Below are 18,038 nucleotides of genomic sequence, written 5' to 3'. Positions count from 1 at the left end.
TAAAATAATACCTAGAATTAACTCCTTGGCCAGCACATTTAAACCTCTTTGCTTCACTTGCTCCAGATCTTGCTGATTTTTGAAAAGCTTGGTGTTAATAATCTCAATTTATTGGTTTATTTTAGTTTGTTTTGCAACACAAAATATCCCATCGTACCATGGCACAAATGCATCATCTCATTCTTCATCTTCTGTATTAAATAAGCCAAATTCCTCTGTGTCATCAGCAGCATTTCCACCCACCTGTTGGTTCCAGGGCTGACCTCCCTGCTCAGGTGGACCTGGACCTGACCTGGTGGGGCTGGACGGGGACCAGGATTTCTTCCAAGCTCCTCTTACTCCCATTCCTTTTGCTCCTTTTATAATTTACCTGGTAGAAACATTCTAGTCCTATATATTGTATTTTTTAGAATAAATCTTGTTAAGCCTGATTACGTCTCCCGAGCGAGGTTTTTATGAATCTTTTTCTGCAGCTTTTAAAATAATTAATTGTCCCTAAGCAGCATCCAATTCTCTCTGTTCTTCATTAAATTCTTTCCCCAAGCTGACTGGCCTTACCTGCACCTCCAGTTTTTCTGTTCTCAGCCCTTTTAAAGCAGAGAGAGGATGTGAGTGTCTGAGATTTTGCCAATTCAGCCTCTGTTGTGCCCAAGTACAACTCAAAAAGTAATTCCTGAGGCAGAATCCTTTGGGATCTTTGTGGAGAGGCTTTGAGTAGCTGTTTGCTGCTTTATTTGCCTTGAGAGAGGTAAGAGAGCCAAGTGATCCTGAGCTCACCTTGGTCTTAAAAAATTCTTGGGGCTTGGAACAACCCGGTCCAGTGGAAGGTTCCGTGGCCATGGCAGAGGTGGAACAAGATGGGTTTGAAGGTCCCTTCCAACTCAATCAGTTCTTGAATTCTAATATGTAAACAGTGCCTCTTTGCTGCTCCTTGATTCCCTCTTTGTTTCCTTGGTTTAATTCTGCCTTTTGGACCTGTTTTTATTTCCAGTGGCTGTGTTTGTGGGGAGCAGACCCAGGAGAGGCATGAGGGGATGGACCAAGGGCTGGACCTCATCACCCCTTTGGACTCTCTGGAAAGCTGATGGTTGTGCAGATTTTAGGATGGGGAACAGCACAACAATCTGACTTAGTGTCCAGAGGTTTTGGGGGGCAGCTGCTCTGCCTTGACCCCCCTGTGCTTCCCCATTACAGGGGGATGGGGGCACAGCAGGGGAGCTGCTGACAAACACATCCCACAGAATCTGCCTCTGGCAAGAGTTTTTATGCCTTTAGATTATCCTCCTGCCTTGCATTTGGAAAGCCATTAGTGGATCTTTTTATGGGGGGGAAAAAAACCCATCTCCTTTGAGAGGACGTGTTATATTCCTTAAACTGCGCTGGGAGAGCTCCGAGTGGGCTCTGAAAAGGGATTTGCTCGGAAATGTGCACTCGGTTTGTTCCCTGCTTATTTTTCTTTCCTTTTGGGGTGGAAGAAGCAAGAAGAGGAGGAAGAAATGCTTCAGCCTCGCGGGGCGGCTTAGGGAAGGCGATGTACAATTCGTGACTGTCCTTGAGGGTTTTAATATCCTTTAAATTTCTCTTTCCATCCTCTCTCCCACCACGTTTAACCCCCCGTTCGTGGCTGTGCGGGGTGAGAGGTGCCCAGGATGGTTGGGGGTGCAACTTCTGCTCCCCATGCGATGGGAATGGGCTCTGAAGTGCCAGTGCCTGACACTTGTCCCCAAAATAACCCCGGTGACAAAGGAGAAATGTCCCCTGTGACGCCCCATTTGAAGGGACCCGACTCTATCCAGCATTGATAGATGAGGAATATTTTTTCCTTGTCCTCAGGTTGATGAGGCAACAAATAACCATGTGAGCTGTGTTAACCTTCTTTGTGGGAGCTGCTCGGTGCTGGGTGCTGGGAGGCAACTGGAGTAAAGAAAGAGAAAAAGAGAAAGGGAAGGAAAAAGAAGAGGAAAAAAAGAAGAAAGGGAATTTGGACCTTATGATCATACAGAGGTCTTTTCCAACCCTAATAATTCTACAGAAAAAGAAGAAAGGGAAGAGAAAGGAGGCGGGGGGTGGGGGGAGGAGGAAAAAAGAATTCCACCAACACCCTTTTTTTTTTTTTCCCAGGCCTTAAATCCTCTTGAGCGGGGAAGCTTCGGTGAATTTTAAATAAGCTCTCGAAGCTGTGCATTAAAACCTAACGAGCCAGAATATCAATTATGTTGATGTAAATGAGGAGTAGCTCCAGGGAAGTAAATGGTGGCTTTGGGTTGATGTTGGTGGTGAAAGATCAGGACCTGCTGCGTGATGGGGGCAGAATTAAACTCATTTTCCTCTTCTTCCAGCCCTCAGAATCATGGCTGTGCAGAGGGAGCTGGAACAGCTAAACCCTGGAGGGGGAGAGGGAGCTGGAAGCTCAGGGAGGAGTTAAAAACTAGATTAGTTGGAGGTGCAGGAGGTCTCTGGTCCCCTGGGCTGGGGAAGTTGAGGATCTCATCCTGCTTGGACCATCGTGTTCCGGCTGTGCTGGCATCTCGTTGTTCCCTAAATTGTCTCACTGCTTCATCTTGCTGTGCCAGTCCCTCTGGCTCAGAGTGGACCTGGCTGGGTCTGCATCCTGCAGGTTAATGCACCAAAATCCTGATCTTTCCTGCAAAGTCCCCATCAACTGATTAGAAAACAAGAGGTGCCAATTTTCCTTGTGAGAATCCTGCCTCGTGCCAGCTCCATTGGGGTTACTGAAGGCACATTTGTCCTGGTTGTTCAGGAGCTGAGGAGCATTTCACCTGCCTAAATTTCAGCTTCACTCTTTGCATTTGAGCTTGATTTTGTCTCTATGAGGTTTAATAGTGCTGCTCTTTTCTCTCGTGCAGCAACTAAACCCCTAAATGTCAACGCAGGGGCAGGTTGGACACAAGCTCCACATGGCACTGTTGGCTCTGCCCCGAGCACTGGAGAATCCTCTGGCCTGGTAGTTACCAGTCACTGCTTTAGTGAATTTTTACAGTTCTGGAAAAGAAGCCTCTTTATCAGCCAGCTTTGATAGCACAGGACTAAGTCAGTGGAAGAGGTTGAGTGTGGGTGGTTGAGGAGCTGGTGTTGAAGCCCCAGGCTCAGCACAGCTGGTGGCAGGGAGAGCTGTGCTCCAGGATCTGGAGACAGCCCAGATGGTGCCAAGATCACCTCTGGTCCAGCTGTGCTTCTTGGTCCTTCTTTGGTGCTGGATTCCTCTGGGATCTGTTTCCTGGGTGCAGGGCATGGAGCAGGAATCATCACCAGGGCCCGGAGCTCATCCAAACTGGGATGTCTGAGAAGGTGGGATGTCTCCAAAGCCATCCTTGCTTTCTGCTGTTTTGAGGAGCAGAGCAGAGTGTCTCTGTCATGGGAAAAGCCCTTGGGAAGAGCTTTGGCACCTCACAGCAGCACCTGCCTTGGGTGTCATCACACTTTTGCTTTTCCACTTGCTAAGTGGACTGGACGAGCATCCCTCAGTGCTGTCCTCCAGGGACATGGCACAGTGGGGCCTTCCACCCTCTCCAGGGGAATTCCAGGGATGGGGACTGCCAGGAATGGGGACCATGCACGCCAGCACCTTAATGCTTTTCCCAAGAGGGTGTTTAATTCATTTTGGGGGAAACCAAAGCGGATTGATGCCGTGAGGAGGAATGAACTGAGGCAGGAGAAGGGGGGGGGGGAGGTGGGAAAAGGCTGGTGGTGCATTTTGGGTGTCAGAAGTTGCCATTTCCAAAACATCCCCAACTTTTGTGTTTGTTAATGTAGCGCCCGCCGCTGCAGCGGATAAATCCAGGGCAGGTTTGTAAATGCTGCATTGCTGGCAGCCAAAACACAAATACAACCTGAACGGCTGCCAAATGGTAAAAAGCAGGAAAAAAAAGCTCTGTGTCAGGATTTACAGCCCTGGAAAAGAACAGGCTCAGCTTGGGCAACCGGGAAGGGTCTGGCACAGTCCCCAGCTGCCCTCCTGGGGCAGAGATTTGGGAAAAAGAGAAAGAGAAGCTGTTTTCAGGCTGCCTGCAGCTCCAGGGAGGGTCCTGGAAAGGGATTTCTCTGTCTGCTCCATGAGAAAAGCTCTCCATGCACATTCTACATGGTGTCCAGGAGTCAGAGAAAGCAAAGGAGATGAAGAAATCCTGAAAGGAAAGCACAGAACTGTGCAGGACCGGGGTTGATTTCCAGTTCTTGGTGTGCATTGTCACGGATTCAGCTTGGATTTGAGCCTTGATGTGTTGGGATGGATCAGGAGGTGTTTTGTCCCATAGCTCTGGCTGCTCAGTGTCCTACACATCTAATTTATTTCCCTGCAAAGGCACATAATGATGCAGATAAAAGTTATCGATCCGTCGGTGCCGGCAGCAGCTGCGTGCTCTGTCCCGCTGTCCCCAGTGCCACCCAGGGTGCCAGGACACGGGGACAGGGAGCCACCTGGGGGTGTGGACTGTGAGAGAGGATGAGGAAAAGCAATGCTGCCAAAGAAAGGGTTGAATTCACCAAAAACCTGGATCTGATCCTCTGAACTCCAAACCACAGTCAAGTTTTTGATGGAAATTCAGACTTGGGTTGTGGTGGGAGGTGTCCAGGGGGATAAGCTCATCCTGGGGTTTGGTCTTTTTTTTCCTGCTGTTTTAAGAGGAGGAGCTCTGGGACAGGCTGGTTCTGTTGGTGGATGGTCTCTTCCCAAGGGATGCTGGCTGGACACAGCCTCGTGCTGTGCTGGAGCTGTGATGTGGTTCCTGCTGTTCCCACCTGGTCCAGGGCCACAGACAGGCACAGGTGCAGGAATGGGCACTGGGCTCTGGGGGATGTGGTGTCTCCAACTGGGTCACCTCCCAGCCATGGCCAGGGGTGTGTTGGCACTGGAGGGGGACATGGAGAGAGATTTAGGCCACCCACAGGATGCACCAGCTGTGCCAGAGCTGTGCCTGAGGTATCCCTGGGATGTCACAGGGACACCAGGGCTGCAGCACGGCCATGGATTTGCAGCCACTGCTTTGGGCTGAAGGTAGGTGAGGAGGATGTGGAACTTCCTTTGCTTCCCAAGCAGGGATGAGGCCGCTCAGCTCTTGCTCCAGTGATCACTGGCAAGAGGTGACCACATCCAGCCATAACCAGGAATCCCAGTCTTCCTTTTGTGAGTGCTGTCAGACCATCCATGAGGACAAGCAGAGGAGAGGAGGGGCTGCAGGTCAGTGGGATGTGGGAGCAGTGGCTGTGCAGATCCCAGCGTGGGGACAGGCAGTTTAGGAAATAAGAGTCGAGTCTGCTCAATGGATGCAGGTGCATATGAGCAGTCCTGGAAATCGGGTCACTTCAGTCTGTTCCTGGAAGAAAAAGGAGTTTTAACAGATGTTTCTGAGATCAGCAGCTCGGAGGGCGACTGGAGCAGCCAGAGGCAGCAGGAGCTGTGATGGGGTGTGTTCCGGGTGGGCTGTGCAGGATGGGACAGAGGATGGAGCACCTTGCAATGGGGACATTTGCTCTGCTAATTGAGAGGTCAGTCCTGACTGTCACTTCTCCAGGGGGGGAGGCACCCTAGAAATCCCTCCTGGCCATGGTGATGCTGCTGGGGGTGGTCCAGGCAAAGGGGGCTGCATCCCGCTCCCTGTGCCCGTTCCTGCACTCTCGGCAGTGCCAACATTCCTTACCAGGGGAGATGCCTTCTCCATCCCGCTCCATGCACACCTGGATGGTGTCTTGCTGTGCTGGCTTTCTGTAAGGAGAAAATAATCAGGATGGAGGTAGTTTTCCTTGCAACAAGACCAATCCTTGCTGTTCCTTTATCAGTGCCAACCCCTGGGGCTGTTGGGATCTTGCTGGAAGCACTGCATGTTAAACCCCAGGCTCCTTCCTGCTGTATCTCACTTCCTGAGCAGGAATGCAGGGATGCAGGGATACAGGGATGGGTCAGTTTCTTACCAGGAAGCTCTGGCTCGTGGGTCTCTGCTCGCCTCCGTGGTTGTGCAGAGTCACAGCCACAGAGCTCTGGGCTGTCGCTCCCAATCCATCAGCTGGAGCAGCGCTGGCGCTGACCAGGTGCCTTCTCCTGGCTCTGCCTCCAGCCAAATCTCTGTGGCTGGATGAGGGCTCAGCTCTTGCCAAGTCATTTCCTCTTCCTTAGTTATCTCTAGGTCCAAATAGAACGTGCCCATTATATCCTATAATATCCCAGTGCAGTAGCTGGAGCAGAGCATCCGTCTGTGCAGCGTCTTGGCTGTGCCTGCTGGAGCAAAGACAGAATTCACCAACCCCCCAGATCTGATCCTCTGGGGAAGAACTGCCAATTGTGGTCAGGTTTTGCATGGAAATTCAGGTCAGGGTTTGTAGATGCATTTCTTGGAGTGCAGGGTGGGAAGGTGCTGCCCATGATCCTGCAGCACCAGCCCAGCTCCAATGTCATCACACTGGATCATCCTTTGTGGAGCGGGATCGATTGAGTCTGTCAATCACTGTCTGTCTGTCACTGAACTGTCTCCATCCTGCCATAACCCTCTCCCTACAATCCTCCCTGCTTCCAGGGAGCTGGGAATACCTGCATTTGCAGCAGGAGATTCTGCCCAGAGCCAGGACAAAGCCTGGAAATCCCCCCGCGGGAGATGGTTTCTGGGCAGCCACACAAAAATCAATCACTGGCTGTTGTGTCCAGAAGGGATCTCGGCCCAGTGTGTCCATCTGTCCATCCAGTGAGTGCCCAGCAATACATTTCAGTGTGTGGTTTCCATGCTGTGCCCCTTTCCTGGGTCACAGGTCCAGGAACAGCAGTTCATCTTCAGCGGGAACCCTCGGAGCCATAAATCTGCACTAAGCGGCCGCAGCTGCCCAGTGATGGGTGACCTGTATTTATTGGGCTGATCTGAGTGACTTTCTCTGACCTTCTGCACATTTCTCCTGGAAGAGTGATCTGTACAAACACCCTCCTGGGAGGATGCTCAGGAGGCTGTTCACTAAGACCTTTATCCAGGTTAACAGAATCCAGTGTGAATACACATTAACTACTCCAGAGCACTTCTGTTTTCTACCATTGTTTGTGTATTAAGGAATATTTTCTCCCAGTGTTTGTGTATTCAGGAATATCAAAGCCCTCCGAGGTTGTTTTTCCTTTAAACAGCAGCAAGAAGCCTCCACTGAAGATCAAAGCAACGGTTCTGGCATATCTCAAAACCTCTCCTCTCTCTCCCCTGCGGAGGAGATGCAGGTGTTGGAGAGAATATTCATGCTGTGATACTCCATGTTTAACCCTTCCCAAGGGATTGCAGAGGCTCCAGGGCTGGCTCTGAGGAGCTGCTTGTCCTCCCTGGGCTAGTGGAGTATTGTGCTGCCCAGGATGAGGGATATCTGCTGAGTTTCTTCCCAAAACAAGGCACACTGGCAGCTGGAAATACACTATCCCAGATCCTGGGAGCTCCAACCAGACAGTTTCCAGCTCCCAAATTGTGCCTTATGCTACCAGCCCAGCAACCTTTCCACTCTCATGTGAGAAACTCAGCTGCTGCTGCTTTAATTTCCACAAGAAAATCATTCCTCTCAAGGCAGCAGCCAGGGCAGAGATCAATAGATATCCTGCAGAATTGGCTGGGAAATAAAACCAGGTGGAAAACAGCCCTTTGTATGAGATGGTTGCTGGTGGCTCTGAGGGTGTCCCATGGGTATGAGGAGTGCTGAGCTGGGGACCCAAATCACAGCACCTGGACCCTCTGCCTCCTCCAGGGCTCCCTGTCCAGGCTGGGCTTTGCCCCTGGGATCAACATCCAGCAAATCTCTCCATGCTGGGAAGACTTGGCAGCCAAATCCCTTTGCAGCCAAATCCCTTTGCAGCTCGTGCTGTCACTTGGACAGGACTTGATGACAGTATTGATCCCTGAGCTTGTTAAACAAGCACCGTGGCTGGAAAAGGTGCCTCTGCTCCCTCCCATGTGAGCAGAACGTGTGCTGCTCAAACATCCTGATCCCAACAGAGATTTTGGGGAGTTCAGACTTGCCAAGGCTTTTGCTGTGGATTCATATGGAAAAGGGAGCACGTACAGCAGGGAGACAGGTCCCCATGAACCTGCACAGTCCTGTCCCTGGTGCCAGCACTGGGAAGGGACCTCAGGCCCTGATCACGGCAGGTCTGGTGGGGCAGAGGATGATCAATATTATTGATTTCCTTTCTTGTGAGAGGAACCTTTGGCCTGGGGTGACATCTGGAAAGAATAACAGACTCCCAGAATGGTTTGGGTTGGAGGGGACCTTAAAGCTCATCCAGTTCCACCTCCTTGGGCAGGGACACCTTCCACTAGCCCAGGTTGCTCCAAGCCCCATCCTACCTGGCCTTGGACACTTGCAGGGATGGGGCAGCCACAGCTTTTCCAGGCAAAGCAGGGGCAGAGCATCGTTCCCAGGGCGTGGGAAGGGAGCACTCTAAAAACCAGAGAGAAGAGAAATTATAACAAATGGACCCCAAAGACCCACCGTGTGCTGCCAGGGAGTCCCTGGGTGGGGTAATGATCTGTGGCTGATCACCACTACTTGGAAAGACCAGGAGGTTATTAATTTTATTGACCCAGCTCCAGGCCAGCCCTGGCATCCCCGGTGAGCAGTGTCACGGTGAGCTGGTGCTCCTGTCCCCACCCAAGCAGCCTTTCTGCCTCCTCCCTGTGGATCCGTGTGCGATGCTCCGGCTGGGGAGGGACGGGGGAGCCGCCAGCTGAAATCTGCCTCCGTGTGTTGGCAGAACAGGGAGATATTCTTGGAGTCAGGCTGGGGAGCCAGCAGACACCTGTCGGGCTGGGCTTTTCTTTCCCAGTGTAAAATTTCCATTTGGAAGCTGCCGGGGAGTGAGATAAGAGCGGGATGATGCTTCCCTGCTTCAGAGTGGAGCCGCCCACCTCTCCACGGGAGAAACGCTTCCAGGGTTCTGTGCCGGCTGGGAATGCGGCCGCCTGCCTGGACATCGCCGTTGGCTGGGAGTTAATTACTGCAGATCGACCAAAAACCGCTGCTGGAGGCGGCACCTCCTGGGCTGAGCTGGGGGCTGGGAGCTGGGATTTCTTTATAGAAAGTCTGGCACGGGGTGGTTGTCCCTGGTCACCGGCTGGAGCTCGGAGGTGACACGCAGTGACATGGGGTGCCGAGTTTGGGGTCAGCAGCACCTCCAGGTATCGATATCCTGCAGGACTTGCAGGAAAATAAGCTGGAAAACAGCCCTTTGTATGAGACGGTTGCTGGTGGCTTTGAGCGTGTCCCGTGGATGCGAGGGGTGCTGGGCTGGGGACCCAAATCACAGCGCCTGGACCCTCTGCCCCCTCCAGGACTCCCTGTCCGGGCTGGGATTTGCCTGGACAGGGAGCCGGGAGTGGGTTGCCGGATCCATATGTCCCCAGGCGTGGGGTCATTTTGCCGTGCCCATCCCAAATGCCCTCGGAGCTGGTTGTTCTGGGGGCGCAGCGTTGCCCCCCCCGCAGCGTTCCCGTGGAGGAGCAGGGATCGCAGCCGCCCTGTCACACCCCTTTCCCTCCGGCTGGCGGCTGGCACAGCCCGGGCACCGCAGCAGCCTACGGCCGTGGGGATGGGGAGGGGAGAGGCTCTATTTTAATACACCGCTGTGGGTTGGTGACCTAGAAAAGCAGCTCCGAGAGCAAGAGTGTGAAGTCCAACCTCCCCCGCTGCGAGCGGGGCTGCCGAGCACAGGGTGACCTAAATAAAGCCATGCAAGAGGTGCTGGGGGGTGCTGCTCCCCCAGTCCTGGGGTGACAGCTCAGGACCCTCCCATGTGCACCCCAGTGCCATCACCCTGGGCTTTAGAGGGATGAGAGATGGATAAATGAATAAATCCCTGTGTTTGTGAGGAGGCAGTGGGTGGGATGAAGGAGGTCCCTCCAACCATCTCTGCGGGTCCCTCACGGCGCTGGAGGGTGTCACCAGTGACAACTGGTATTGAATATATATCAGCAATGGTGTAGCACAGATGATTCTCCACATTCACGGGTAGGAGAGAAGATAAAGCTCCTTCCTCCCCTCTTTTTAATGTGCTGTCGGAAATCATTTCAATTATTTAAGGCTCACAGGTACGTGCTCTCCGCAGCCTCCAAAATGAAACGACACCCAGTTCTCCTCAGCTGGAACCAGTAAGTTTGTGAAACGCCGTGTTCAGCTGAGTGGAAGGCATGCCAATTAATTAAATCAGTAAATAAGTTATACTAATCCCATTAACAAAAGAGGAGCTGCAGATTAAATCTTTTATGGCACTTACTGCAAAATTAATGCAGGCAGTCTTTTAGGAAATATATTCTTCCCCTCACCTCACCAATGATAATAGTGCAGTTATATAGGACAGAATGTTATCAGGAATGAGAAATGAATGTAAAACTAGCACATATCTTATTAAAAGAGTGTAATGAGCTGCCAACATGAGCGAACTGGGCCTGCTGAGCTCGGGGCTCTGCGGCGCTGCTGGGACCCTGCTGGGCCAGATCCTGCCTGTGCCACCACAGGAATGGGACATGGGGGATCTCCCGAGGGATTTGGGATCCCTGTGGGATTTTCTGTCTCTGGGGTGAGGAGGGAAGTGGGCTGAGGAGGGGGGTTTTCACCTGGGATGGGTGAGAGTGGGTTGGGATGCTGAAGCCCCCTTGCTGCGGATGCTTTTTGGTATCTCTGGCAGGGATGGGACCAGAGGGCTGACACACTGTGGGTGGTCAAAAATGTCCTGGCATCCTCACAAGGTGCTGTTCCTCCTCCATCCCTTCACCAGCCCTTGGAGCAGCTGTTTTCCCTGTGACATCCCAGCACCTGAATCAAGTGACAAAGGGGAAAATTTCCTTTCCTTTCCTCTTCCATGTCTTTTTTTTAAATCCAGCACTTCAACGGGGGGGGATTAATCAAGGCTGTCTCCTCTGGTTTGTGCCTTGTTTGTTATTTTCAGAGCTGGCAGGAGGGTGAGCTGGAGGGGCTCAAGGTGTTAATGAAACGATGTGGATCCGGCTGCATCCCGGCAGGTGCTGAGGGGAGTCTGAGGGATGGTTTTCTGCTGCTCCAGCCAAAATATTGGCTTGGGGTTTTCTCTCCTTGAAAAAGTAGGTCCCCAACCTCCCTGGATTCAGCTGCCAGGCTCTGTCCTGCTGCTCAGAAAGCTCAGGCTGGTGCCCATCATCCCTTCTCCATCCTCCTCTCCTTCTTTTCTCCTCCACCTCTTTTCCAAAGCATAATCCCCAGCGAGGAGCTGCTCCGGGCAGCGGTTTATGGATTTTGGGTGGTGGGTGCTGAGTCATCTCTTTCACATGTTTATGGATTTTGGGTGGTGGGTGGTGAGTCCTTTCCCATCTCTTTCACATGTCAAATAACTAAGTCACCCTAAATCCCTTGGGTGGGGTGTGATGGGCCGCACGTGCTGAGTTACGGTGCAGCCACACACGATTCCTGCTGTCTCATCCCAGGATGCTCCTGGGGGCATCCGTTGGGATCTGTGGCCAGGCCAGCTTAGGGTGGAGCAGCTCAGCTTTAAGTGATTTACAGGAGTGGAAAAATGCTCCCCTGGGCGTTCAAGCTGCCATAAATCCTTTTAATTTAACTCCATGCACCCGTGCTTGGAGCTGTGTGGGGAGGGCCTGACGTGCTCCTGATTTATTTTCCCCTGTATCAGAGTCAGCTGTTATTCAGAGTTTTTGTGTGCTTGAGCTCTGAGAGTTTATAGATTTCCACTGGACCACTTTTAATCTTAATTAAAAGCGTAGAGGAAGAATTGTTTTATAAAGCTCATATTCCTTTTTCCATTGGACTGCCCGACTCTGCAGGTACCAGAGGGATAATCCGGGCCTGGCGCTGGCTCATTGCTCCTTGTCCCCTGTCCTGTGCTCCAATTAGATGTGACTAATTGTGCTGTAAATGAGGGGAGAGGTTTCCTCCCAGAGCATCTGATCAGAGGTGCAGGGTTGGCAATGCTGAGTTAGCAGGACTTGTGTTTCATTGCTGGTGCTGCCCTGGGGGGATTGCTCCATTCCCAGCCTTGTCCCTGGCTCCATCCTTGGCTCCATCTCAGCTCCATCCCCCGCCTCATCTGTGATGCCATCCCCAGCTCCATCCTTGGCTCACTCCTTGGCTCCATCCCTGAATTCATTCCCAGCCTCATCCACATCTCTGCCCCCAGATCCATCCTTGGCTCCATCCCCAGCCTCATCCATGTCTCCATCCCTGGCTCCATCCTTGGCTCAACCCTTGGCTCCATCCTTGGCTCAACCCTTGGCTCCCTCCCCAGCTCCATCGTCTCCTCCATCCCCAGCACTGGCTGCATCCAAGCACAGGAGTCAGCTGGAGGTGAGGCAGAGCCTCCAGGTCTGCAGTGGGTGCTGATTTGACCCCCAGGGCTGTCTGTAGCCATGAACTTGGTTTTATTCCTCAGCTATTCCCACTGAAATCAGCTGCAAATGGGGATAAACCCAAGATTGTTGGTACCATGGGATGGAGCTGCATCCAGCCTGAGCTCCAACCTGGACAGGGAAATGCTGCACTGCCCAGATAACTTCCAGGATTTTTGCCTCTGCACTTGAACTTGAGCATGCAGGCAGGATCTGCTGGTCCATGTGCTCCATCCAAGTCCAGTCAGGATGGCTCTGGGGTCAAACAGAGAGGGTAACCCCATGCTCAGTCAGATCCCAAGGGAAACACAGCAATTCCTGGAGAACCAGAGGGTTGGTGAGCATAAAAATAAACCAGGGAGGAAATAAATAAATAACCCCTCCTGCTTTGATCTGCTGCAGGATCTGCCAGACTGCCAAAATGGATTTCTAATTCCACAAAAAAATCAAACTGGCTCTTTTATTTTAGAAGATGGGCTAAAAAAAGGAGTGTGGAAGTGCCAGGTATTCAGAACAGAGAACGGCAGGTGTTGCTTTTTTCCTTTCTGGAAAGCCAGTTTTAGATCTGATTTTCAAATTTCTGCTGCTTTTTATGAATCTCTGAGGAAGGTGTCAAGACAGATCAGCTTGAAAGTCCTGTGCTTCTCTCTCCAACTATTTTGCATAAGCGAGGAATTCTTTTGCTAAATAAAAACACAGAGTTGGACCTGGAAGGGAAGGAGGTGTCCATCAAGCATTTACATGATGCCAATCAACACTCAGCCTTGTGTGGTGAAATACTTTCCTTGCTGAAGGCAAGAACATGCTCCATCCTTCAAGGATTTCTGTCTCTTTAGGGATTTCTTTTTAAATCCCAAAAAAGTAGGGTTTTCATGAGAGGCTTATGTGCAGCTGGGTAAAAATCATTTATATAAAAGTGGGGAAATCCAGCTGGAGGAATGAGGAATTTTGCTTCCTCCGAAGTCTGGACTGGAGATAGTGTGGGCCCCTCTTGTGCCTGCGGCTCAGAGCGATCTTTAGGATGATCTTTAGGGCTGCCAGGATTGTGGGATCCCCAGTAATCGGGAACTGGGAGTGACAGGAAGCTCCCACAGCTTTTGGGGAATGCTGCAGGTGTGTGGGATCTTAAAGTTCATCCTGTTCCACCCCCTGCCATAGACAGGGACACCTTCCACTATCCCAGGTTGCTCCAAGCCCCATCCAACCTGGCCTTGGACACTTGCAGGGATAGGACAGCCACAGGTGCTCTGGGCAATCTGTGCCAGGGCCTCACCACCCTCACAGGGGAGAATTTCTTCCCAATATCCCATCTAATCTCGCCCCTGGCAGTGGGAAGCCATTCCCCCTTGTCCTATCACTCCATCCCTTGTCCAAAGTCCCTCTCCAGCTCCCTTGGAGCCTCTTTAAGCACTGGAAGGGGCTCTCAGGTCTCCCTGGAGCCTTCTCTTCTCCAGATGAACACCCCTAGCTCTCCCAGCCTGGCCCCAAAGCAGAGGGGATCCAGCCCTTGGAGCACCCTTGTGTCTCTCTGGACTTACTCCAGGAGCTCCATGTCCTTCCTGTGCTGAGGTTTCCAGAGCTGGATGCAGCACTGCAGGTTGGGATCTCACCAGAGCAGAGAAGAGAGGGAGAATCCCCTCCCTCGCCCTGCAGTGGTCAAGGCTGGGGAAGGATGGGATGGGATGGGATTTGAGAGGGTATGGAAGAAAAGGGTGAGAAAGAGTTGAGGAGCAGGAGGAAGAACGAGAGCGGGATGTGGGAGAGGATGAGCAGAGGGGTCCCATTGCCGCCCCCCTCTCCAGCCGGCTGCGGGAGGGGGTACCAGAGGGGGCTGGGGGAGGGCGGGGCGGCTCCCCGGGGCGGGCACGGAAGTCGGGGCGGCCCCGGGCCGTGTGCCCCTCCCGAATGTCCCCCCTGCCCCACCGCCCCGCGCTGCTCCGCATTGCTGCCCCGAGCCGCGCAGGCCAGCCGGCCGTGCGCGGGGATCGGACCCCGGCACCCCGGGACCCTGGGCCCAGGTAAGGGGCTCGGGGGTCCCCCGCGCTGCAAGCCAAGCGTGGGAGCGGAGAGCGGCAGCGGGGGGGTCTCACCGCATCTCCCCCGGGAAGCGCGACAGAGGTGCCGGGGGTGCCCCAAGGCTCCGCAGGGACAGGATCGGGATGCGGATCCAGGGATGCCTCGTTCCCCCCAGGCCCCGCTCCCGCCCGGGAAAGTTGCAGCATCTCGGAGCGGTGCGGGCTGTGGGTTGCACCCCCCACCCCGTGGTGGCCGGTGGCAGAGGCGGAGCAGGTCCCTGGGTGTGCGTGGGGCTGCATCGCCCGTGAGTGGGGTGGGGGCTCCCTTGGGGGTGTGAAGGGTCTTGGCATTGCCACGTGGGTGCGGGGTTGCAGGGGGGGCTCTTGTAGCTGCTGCTTGGTCTTCCCGGTGGTGGACAACTTTGAAGTGTGTTGAGCATTTGGGGGGGTTCAAGCCCTCAAAATTTGCTCTCGTCTCTGTCCCCGGAGTGTGCCCAGTAGGAGCTGCCGTGGCACCAGGGGCTGAGCCCCTTCCGAGGCACCTGAGAGCTGCGGGATGCAGAGAACGACCTGTCCCTGCTGTGGGGGCACTTGGGGTGCTCTGCTCCCTGCTGAGGCTCTGAAAGAGCATCACTGCCCAGCTCAGGGCTGGTCCAAGGGCTTTGGCAGGTGCCTTCGCCGCTCCTTTCCCACGATGGACAAAAGTGGTGCAAAAGGCATTAAAAACCTTTCTGGAGTAGCCTGGAACCTCCGGGAGGCAAAACCAGCCACCTCGGAAATTAGTCTGACGCTGCTGGGTGGTGAAGCTCCCAGGGACGGGCTCCTTCAGGAAAGGGACCTGATTATTTCTCCTGCTGCTGTCCTTCTAATAATTCTGGTTTCAGGTATAAGCTAGAGCAGCAATTTGTCTTTGTGCGATTAACACTCCTTCATTTCACTACTAAAAAAGCTTTGAGCAAGGTGGCTGCCCCGGCCATGGCTCTGCTTTGGGCTCGGGCCATGCCACACTCCTCCCGGGATCCTCGAAGTGTGTGTGGATCAGCCTGATCCCCCCCTTCCCATGAGGCTGCAAGAAAAAAAGATAATACAGGGCTTCAAAACATGGACAGTTGGCTCCAGGGATGCAGAGCTGATAACAGATGAACCATTTGCTTTAATTACTGGTATCAAAAGCCCAGGCTGCAGCTTAGCCTGAAAATAAATATTGTTAATGTTGTGACACTGGGCTTTATTTGATGATGCATCATTCATCCGGCAGGGACTGAACGAGCTGCTCGCTGCTGCTGGAGGGCTGACTCAGGAGATCTGCTTCAGGGGTTCCGTGGGCAGAGGATGTAGAGCCTTGGGGCTGGGAATTGCTGTAGCCTCCCGTGGGCACTTTGCTGGGATCCCCCGGGAGGGCAGCGCTGGGTGGGCGCTGCTCGCCCGCAGCAGCCCCGCAGGCTCCGGCGGCGCTGAGCCATCGCCAGGCGATGCGGTGGGAGCCGTTCGCTTCCCGGGGTGGGCTTCCCGGGACACCCCACGCCCACCAACCCTGCTCAGAGCACCTCACCTGGGTGCAAACCCCGTGCTCAGCTCGCCGCTGCCTCCAGCCCACCCCTCTGCTTCCTCCTCCTTCGCAGACTTGCCTTGGCGCTGCCCTGGCTCCCCAGGAGAGCCAAAAAACGTGCCGAATGGGGGAAAAGCCCGTTTGTCGTGCGGAGCCCCCTTTGCGGCGAGGGTGAAACCCAGGAGCCCATTGCAGGACTCTGCTGCGCCTCCGTGGCCGCGTGGTACGTGTGTGCTGGTGTTAAACATTCCCTGGCTGGGGAAGGGCGAGGGGAGGAAAGCTGCTGAGGGAGGATGAGGGGGCTCACAGCTTCCGAGCCCCTTTTTGTGCTTAAGTTTTGAGGGGCTTTCTCTGGGAGATGAAAACGAGACAGCCCCCCGTGTGCCGAGCAGGTCCCGGGGGTTGTGCTGGCAGCGGTGACCCTCTGCCAGCTCGCTGGTGGCCCTGGCTCAGTGCCCTCCTCCTGCCCACAGCCCGGTGACGATGTCACTGCAGTCACTGCCAATTAGTGATAACGGTAATGAATCGCTCCAGGTGGTCCCAGCAGAGCACTCAAGGTCTGGGAAGAGGGGAGGGCTCTGTTCCCCAAGGCCGGGCTGATTAATTCCCACGTCCTCGTTAAGCTGGGGAGTGGCCGGGGGTGAGGATGGGATGGTTTATAAGGTTCACGTGTTGGAAGCAGCATTTGCTTCTCTGGCCCCGGGAGGTGAGGATGGACTGTCTGCTTTGGACCTGGTGTGCTGGTGATGGGGAGCGGGTCTGGCTGCATGAAACCAGATATTGAGGGTGTGTAGGGAGGGAGAGGAGCTGTGCTTGGTGACCGGGCAAACTGGGAGCCCAGGGTGGTGCAGATGTTGAGCTGGGTGGCCCCGTGCTCCTCTCTGCTGGTGGCTGGGCTGCCCATGGCCCTTGGGGAGGGGCTGTGGTGCTTGGGGGATCCCCTCCACACCACTGGGACCCCTCTACACAGGTCTGGTGTGGGAGGCCTGGCTCTGGGTGGCTCCTCTGCCCCAACCTGGCATCCCATGAGGAGGGTGGGGCTGCACCCCTGAGCATCCTCCAGCCAGGGTCGTGCTCTGGGGGTGCCACCACTACTGCTGTCCTGTGGTGTGACACTGTGGCCCTCAAGCACCCCTGGGGCATCTCGTGGGGACTGTCACCACCTTTGGGAAACCTTCCCTGGCAGTGAACAGGACCTGCCACCTCCAAGCACACCTGGTTGGTGCTTCCCAGCCTTCTCCCCGTTGTTAAACTTCTTCCAGCTGCTCTCGGTGCATTGGGGGTCCCTGCACCAACATCCCTGATGAGGCTGGTCCACCCTGGTGGCTCTGGCCATGCTCCCTGTCCCGGGCATCGAGGGTGTGATCTGTGTGCTGGAGCCATGCAGGGATTTATCTGTTGCTAAGCAGCTTTGGAGCAGCTCTGTGTGGCACAAGGAGCGATGGCAGCACCAGGTGAGCTCAGGCTGTGCTCAGGCATCGCTGGGACCCCCAGCTCGGACAGCCACGGGAAAGTCAGATAAACCCAGGAGTTATGTATATTTTTTTGCTATTGTCTTTCCTATAATTAATCAAGAGGAGTAAATCCCTGTGACAGCATCATAACAGTGTTTGGTTTGTGAAGGAGCTGCTGGAGGAAATGTCAACGTGCTGCTTAAATAAAATTGACTGTGCGATGCTGCTCGGCTGCCTTGGGATGGAGCTTTGTCTGGAGGATGACGAGGAGCTGGGAATTAAGGGGGAGGGGAAAGAAGGCATTTCTCAGCACATTGTGGGAATTTAAAGGCAGCACAGACATCGCCTTAAGGAGGGCTCCCAGGTGTTGTGGTGTGGATTTAGCTGGAGGGCAGGGGAGGCAGGAGCAGCCCTGGGGGCTCCTGTGTGTTCCACGGGGCAATGGAGTGTGCCAGGTTGTGGTGGTGCCATCCTGGCGTGCCACGGGGCTGGGGGTGGGTGGGTGCTGCTGGATGGACTTGCAGGAGTGGTTGTGGTATCGGGGCACTGTGGAATGGCCGGGATTTCCATTGCTTGGTGTTTCCTGTCTGTGGGTCACTGTCGCCTGGGAATGTGGCCATCACATTTAGCTTTAATTATTCAGTTAAAGCTGCTTCAGGAATTGCAGGGCTGCTGTTCC

The 18,038-nt window shown here is 54.0% G+C and overlaps 1 protein-coding gene across 1 annotated transcript in view; it reads left to right on the top strand.

Annotated features, from left to right (window-relative positions):
- The first annotated feature begins 16,014 nt into the window (after positions 1 to 16,014).
- The window catches only part of RPH3A (rabphilin 3A), a 29,310-nt gene continuing 27,286 nt past the window's right edge, over positions 16,015 to 18,038 (top strand). The window contains exon 1 of the mRNA XM_029961189.1: positions 16,015 to 16,128. The gene's annotated coding sequence lies outside the window, so the exon portion shown is untranslated. The remainder of the gene's footprint in view (positions 16,129 to 18,038) is intronic.

The sequence above is a fragment of the Manacus vitellinus genome, unplaced genomic scaffold (assembly GCF_001715985.3).
Source record: "Manacus vitellinus isolate BGI_N305 unplaced genomic scaffold, ASM171598v3 scaffold_31_pilon, whole genome shotgun sequence".
NCBI lineage: Eukaryota > Metazoa > Chordata > Aves > Passeriformes > Pipridae > Manacus > Manacus vitellinus.
The sequence above is the reverse complement of the archived record's forward strand: the minus strand, read 5'-3'. Positions and strand labels throughout refer to the sequence as shown.